The 7,031-nt window shown below is 47.5% G+C and overlaps 1 non-coding gene across 1 annotated transcript; it reads right to left on the reverse strand.

Moving 5' to 3' along the window:
• Positions 1–986: 986 nt before the first annotated feature.
• Positions 987–1,068, reverse strand: TRNAS-AGA (transfer RNA serine (anticodon AGA)). The gene has a single exon. It is a non-coding gene; the product is annotated as a tRNA-Ser (tRNA).
• Positions 1,069–7,031: the final 5,963 nt, after the last annotated feature.

Below are 7,031 nucleotides of genomic sequence, written 5' to 3' on the forward strand. Positions count from 1 at the left end.
GAAGAGAAGGCTCCGAGGTGACCTAATTGTCGCCTTCCAGTATCTGAAGGGGGCCTACAGGAAGGCTGGGGAAGGACTTGTCAGGATCTCAGGTAGTGCTAGGACTAGGGGGAATGGAATGAAGCTGGAGGTGGGGAGATTCAGGCTAGATGTGAGGAGGAGGTTCTTCACCATGAGAGTGGTGAGACCCTGGAATGCGTTGTCCAGGGAGGTGGTCGAAGCCCCGTCCCTGGGGGTGTTTAAGAGCAGGCTGGATGAGGCTCTGTCCAGCCTGATGTAGTGTGGGGTGTCCCTGCCCATGGCAGGGGGGTTGGAACTAGATGATCCTTGTGGTCCCTTCCAACCCTGAATGAAACTATGAAACTATGAAGCTATGAAGTTTGGGAGCAGAGAGTGAGAGAAAAAGGGTCAGAATAGACAGTAATTAGAATAGAATAGCATAGCATAGCATAGCATAGCAGAGCAGAGCATAGCATAGCATAGAATAGAATAGACTTAACCAGGTTGGAAGAGACCCCTGAGATCACTGAGTCCAACCTATCATCCTACAGCATCTAATCAACTAAACCATGGCACCAAGCACCCCAGCCAGTCTCCTCTTAAACACCTCCAGGCATGGTGACTCCACCACCTCCCCGGGCAGCACATTGCAATGGCCAATCTCTCTTTCTACAAAGAACTTCTTCCTAACGTCCAGCCTAAACCTCCCCTGGCACAGCTTCAGACTGTGTCCTCTTGTTCTGGTGCTGACTGCCTGGGAGAAGAGACCAACCCCCACCTGGCTACAGCCTCCCTTGAGGTAGTTGTAGATAGCAATAAGATCTCCTCTGAGCCTCCTCTTCTCCAGGCTAAGCAACCCCAGCTCCCTCAGCCTCTCCTCATAGGACTTGTGTTCCAACCCCCTCCCCAGCTTTGCTGCCCTCCTCTGGACACATTGCAAGCAATTGAACATCCTTCCTATGCTGAGCGGCCCATAAAGAAACTACCGTAGTCGGCAGGATTCGAACCTGCGCGGGGTGACCCCAATGGATTTCTAGTCCATCGCCTTAACCACTCGGCCACGACTACCGCATGCTGCTTCAAATGAAATAACAAAGATTGCACTTTCCTGTGTCCACCCCCTTGTACTCTCTGGTACTTCTGGACAACTGAAGAACCTCTGCGGTTCTTAAACCTCTAACACAGGGTGGGGGGAGGAAATGGGGGAAATATTCTTTTAAATGTCAGTCTGCATGTCTGCCTTATCATCATAGAATCACAGTTTCAGCTGGAAAAGACCTCTACGATCAGCAAGTCCAACTTCTGACCCAACACCGTTAAACCAAGACCATTAAACCATGTCCCCAAGTGTCATGTCTTCACATTTTGTGAACACCACCAGGAACCTTGCCTCCACCACCTCCCTGGGCAGCCTGTTCAACGCCTGATCACTCTTTCAGTAAAGAAACTTTTTCTAATATCCAACCTAAACCTTCCCTGGTGCAATCTGAGGCCATTTCGTCTCCTTCAGCCACTTGATACTTAGTAGCAAAGAGCTGCACCCCCTGCACTACAACCTCCTTTCAGGTAGTTCTAGAGAGCAATGAGGTCTCCCCTCAGCCTCCCCTTCTTCAGAATAAACAACCCCATTTCCCTCAGCAGCTCAAAGCTGTTCTCCAGACCCTTCACCAGCTTCACTGCCCTTCCCTGGACCTACTCCAGCAACTAAATGTCCTTGTAGTGAGGGGCCTAAAACTGAACACAGTCATCTTGTCATGCACAATGTCTTTGTCAGCTTAACCTATAATCAGGTTATTCCATAATCACAGAATGTTAGGAGCTGGAAGGGACCATGAAAGATCATCCAGTCCAACCCCCCTGCCAGAGCAGGATTACCTAGACCAGATCACACAGGAATGCATCCAGGCAGGGTTTGAATGTCTCCAGAGAGGGAGACTCCACAACGCCCCCCTGGGCAGCCTGTTCCAGTTATATAACAGTTCTCTTGTTGTAAGAGTCCTTCATGGAGCTACTTCTCTTGAGTGAGAGGCAGAGTCCTTTGTATCCTATCTTTTGTTCTTAGGAAAGTTAAAATGCTCCAGTTCAGCTATTGTGGAAATCATGCTAGGAAGGAGCAACATCAAACCTGAGAATCTGGTAGTCATAGAATGATAGAATCAATAAGGTTGGAAAAGACCTCAAAGATCATCAAGTCCAACCAGTGATGGTGGAGTCACCATCACTGGAGGTGTTTAGGAAGAGACTGGATGGGGTGCTTGGTGCCATGGTTTAGTTGATTAGATGCTGTTGGATGATAGGTTGGACTCAGTGATCTCACCCATGACCTCATGACTACTAAACCATGGCTTCAAGTGCCATCTCCAATCCCTTTTTGAACACCTCCAGGGACAGTGACTCCACCACCTCCCTGGGCAGTCCATTCCAATGGCTAACAATTCTCTCTGTGGTGAACTTTCTCCTCACTTTGAGCCTATTGTCCATTAACAACTCCAAAGAACCACTTAAATATTGCTTACTCACTAATTGCTCTATAATTTTCTTCCCCCTCCATTTTTTTTCCAGGACAAAATCCTTTTTGAATTGTCCTGATCTACCATTTAGAGAACACCACATACATCAACCTGACACGGAATAACAGGGAGCTGTAGCGTGGCAGCTCCAAATCCATCAAAACAAACATTAGAGGTAGCAAAAGTGTCCTAACAGCACTGGAAGCCATCTCTGAAAAATGTTTTGAAAATTTAGAAGATAATCATCATTTTTCTTATCAAGAATCAAGGAAGTGTAAGTAACACGTGAGTAATAAACTCCAGATGGAGCTGAGAAATTGCATCCTTATTTCTGAGAGAAAGTGTTCAGTTGGAAAGGTGCAATGCCTGCAGTGCCTGCTGAATGTAAATCTAGTCTGAAGGTGACAAAAGTGTGACCTACCTCTTCCCCATGTGCAGTGGAATTGTGCTTTAAGGACTCCCAAGTTTTCCATGTCTATGTCTAAAAGCTTTATCTGCAGATATCCAAGACCCACCTCAATACATTCCTGTGTGATCTGGTCTAGGTGATGCTGCTCTGGCAGAGGGGTTGGAATAGATGATCATTTGGGGTCCCTTCCAACCTCTAACATTCTGTGATTCAGTGATCTCCAGCTGCCTTGCTGAAACTATTGTCACAGGTGCCTCCTCCAACTGTCTTTAGGTTCCTTACTACCTAACATAAATGCCTAAAAAATAAAGGGGGAAATAATCTCAGCCACTGAAAATACCTTCTAGTGAAGAAGCCCAGAGATAGGATAGGATAGGATAGGATAATGGAATGGAATGGAATGGAATGGAATGGAATGGAATGGAATGGAATGGAATGGAATAGAATAGAATAGAATAGAATAGAATAGAATAGAATAGAATAGAATAGAATAGAATAGAATAGAATAGAATAGAATAGAATAGGTTAACCAGGTTGGAAAACACCTTTGAGATCATCGAGTCCAACCTGTCATCCAACACCATCTAATCAACTAAACCATGGCACCAAGCACCCCATCCAGTCTCTTCCCAAACTCCTCCAGAGATGTTGACTCCACCACCTCCCTGGGCAGCACATTCCAATGGCCATCACTCTTTCTATGAAGAATCTCTTCCTAACATCCAGCCTAAACCTCCCCTGGTGCAGCTTGAGACTGTCTCCTCTGGTTCTGGTGCCAGTTGCCTGGGAGAAGAGACCAACCCCCACCTGGCTACAACCTCCCTTCAGGTAGTTGTAGAGAGCAATAAGGTCTGCCCTGAGCCTCCTCTTCTCCAGGCTAAGCAACCCCAGCTCCCTCAGCCTCTCCTCATAGGTCCCTCTCTGCCTGGCCGTTCTCCAGCCACTCTGACCCCAGCCTGTAGCACTGCATGGGGTTGTTTTGGCCAATGTGTTTCATTATGGTTTTTCCTTTTAGCATCTTGTTGGAAGTGGAAACTGCTGATTAAAGCTGGGGAAGATTAAAACTGAAGACTACAGGTGGCCTGACTCTGTCTATCTATAACCCTTCCACAGCAGCTTCCCAGAGTACATCTGCTATTGAAAAGAAAAAAATAGCTAGGAGTTAAAATCAAAAGTGGTATTTCAAGAACTGCTGCAGAGTAACTGAATTTATTCTTTCAGCAAACTCAATACAAATTATTAATACACAAGAAGGATTGTGCAAGATTTCCCCAAACAAGATGACTGCTGCGGAGAGGACAGGACACACAGGAAGCTGTTGCTAGAAGAGAGTAGGTTTTGGTGCCCGATGGACAGTTTGATGCTCTACTACAGGGTTGTCCTGCTACAGTAATGATCAGGAAGGGAAATGGAAATGAGAAAAACTACCCCAGCAGACAGTGTGAATCACCCTGAGGCAATCAGCTAAAAGGAGGCAGAAGCTACACCCCAGACAGCTTCTTTGGAGCTGCATGGGGGTCTCCATTATGAGAAAGGAGAAAGTGGGAGAGACAATGCTGGTGAAAGGTATTTGAAAGGGAAAAAAGCAACGAAATGAGTGAGGCTGCCAGCTCTGACTGCTGCTCCTAAGGGCACATCAGCATAATCAATAAGGATTTGAGGGTGCTGATGGACAAGAAGCTGGACATGAGCAGGCAGTGTGAGCTTGCAGCCCAGAAGGCAAATCACATCCTGGGCTGCATCAAAGGATGTGTTGCCAGCAGATCCAGAGAGGTGATTGTGCCACTTTGCTCTGGTGAGACCTCATCTGCAGTACTGTGTACAAGTCTGGAGCCCTCAATATGGGAAGGACATAGACCTGATGGAAAGGGTCCAGAGGAGTGCCACAAAAATGATCAGGGGGTTGGAGCACCTCTGCTATGAGGACAGGCTGAGGGAGCTGGGGCTGTTCAGCCTGGAGAAGAGGAGGCTCTGGAGAGACCTAATAGCAGCCTTCCAGTACCTGAAGGAGGTCTACAGGAAGAATGGAGAGACTGTTTACAAGGGCCTGCAGTGACAGGATGAGGGGCAGTGGCTTCAAACTAGAGAAGGGCAGATTTAGATTGGATATCAGGAAGAAGTTCTTCACTATGAGGGTGGTGGAACACTGAAACAGGTTGCCCAGGGAGGTGGTTGAGGCCCCTTCCATGGGTATATTCAAGGTGAGGCTCGATGAGGCCCTGGGCAGCCTGATCTAGTTGGGGATGTCCCTGCTGACTGCAGGGAGATCTGACTGGATGACTTTTGGAGGACCCTTCCAGCCTGGACCATTCTATGACTGTACTGGGGGTTATCTCTGGAGGCCAGTTAATCCAACCCCTACAAACAACAGTCCTCAGAATGGAACCATCCCCACAGCTAGGTTTTGCTGTTGGCATGCAGTGAGCAGTCACATTTCTCATGCAAAAGTAGCTGCCACCTATACTGATGCTTGTCTAAAGACAAAAGTATGCCTGAAGGACCAGAAACAGTGAACATGACCTCCACAGCTGCTGTAGGTAGGTAGAAACGTTTCAGAGGCAGCTTCAATAGCTGCAAGGCACAAGAGCTGCATCTTCATTTTTTACTAATATCTTTCTTAGCTGATCTCCCCAATTTCCACTCAAACTACCAATCAAGTTGAAGACTGTGTTCAGTTTTAATATTCAGAGGTAATTAACAGGAAAAAAACCAACCCAGATGGATGGTAATTTCCATGCTTCCCTGTTAAATAAAGACTCACCATTCACTGCCAGCTGACTACCGCTTCCCTAATTAAGTCATTAGCTAAACACAGAGCTATGTTTCCCAACAAATGCCACCAGACTGATGAAGATGTCCTGTACATTCTCCCCAAGGTCTGAAGGATTGGTTACTTAAAACAATTTAACTTCATCAGAAATTACCTGTCACCTCATGGAAACAGAAACTTTCCCTGGGCTGGCACCATTGGTTGGCAATTTCATTATTTATTCTCTTTTCTTTGCTAAGTGTTTGCTGATTTTATAGAGGAATTTGAAACATTTCCTGAACTCTGACTTTTTGTCCATGGCAACTCCTCCTTCATACCTATCCTTGATCAGGCCCAGCAGCACCACCCTCTTCAATGGGGTCGGAGTGGCTAGAGAGCTCCCAAACAGAGAGGGACCTGGGGGTGCTGATCGACAGCCACCTGAATATGAGCCAGCAGTGTGCCCAGGGGGCCAGGAGGGCCAATAGCATCCTGGCCTGCATTAGGAATAGTGTGGCCAGCAGGAGCAGGGAGGTCATAGTGCCCCTGTACTCTGCTTTGGTTAGGCCGCACCTTGAGTCCTGTGTCCAGTTCTGGGCCCCTCAGTTTAAGAAGGACATCGAAACACTTGAATGTGTCCAGAGAAGGGCAACAAGGCTGGGGAGAGGCCTTGAACACAAGCCCTATGAGGAGAGGCTGAGGGAGCTGGGATTGTTTAGCCTGGAGAAGAGGAGGCTCAGGGGTGACCTCATTGCCCTCTACAACTACCTGAAAGGTGGTTGTAGCCAGGAAGGGGTTGGTCTCTTCTCCCAGGCACCCAGCACCAGAACAAGAGGACACAGTCTCAAGCTGCACCAGGGGAGGTTTAGACTCGAGGTGAGGAGGAAGTTCTTCACCGAGCGAGTCGTTCGTCATTGGAACGGGTTGCCCAGGGAGGTGGTTGAGTCATCGACCCTGGAGGCGTTCAAGGGGAGATTGGACGTGGTACTTGGTGCCATGGTCTAGGCATGGGGTCTGTGTTGATAGGTTGGACTCGAGGTCCTTTCCAACCTAAGTTATACTGTGATACTGTGATAATGCAAAATCTTCATAGTAATCTTCATAGTGGCAAGAGGGGATCTGCCTGGCCTCCAGCCGTACACATAAGCTCTGAATGATGTATCCATCCATCTATCTATCCATCTGTTCACCCATCCTTCCATCCATCCATCTTCCTTAGCCTCTTTAAAACATCTTTCATCCTCAGATTTAACAGAATCACAGAATATTAAAGGTTGGAAAGCACCTCGAAAGATCATCTACTCCAACCCCCCTGTCAGACCAGGATCACCTAGAGAGGGTTACAGAGGAATGCATCCAGGCA

The sequence above is a fragment of the Melanerpes formicivorus genome, unplaced genomic scaffold, assembly GCF_026170545.1.
Source record: "Melanerpes formicivorus ecotype bairdi unplaced genomic scaffold, bMelFor1.0.p_v2 SCAF_2, whole genome shotgun sequence".
Classification (NCBI taxonomy): domain Eukaryota; kingdom Metazoa; phylum Chordata; class Aves; order Piciformes; family Picidae; genus Melanerpes; species Melanerpes formicivorus.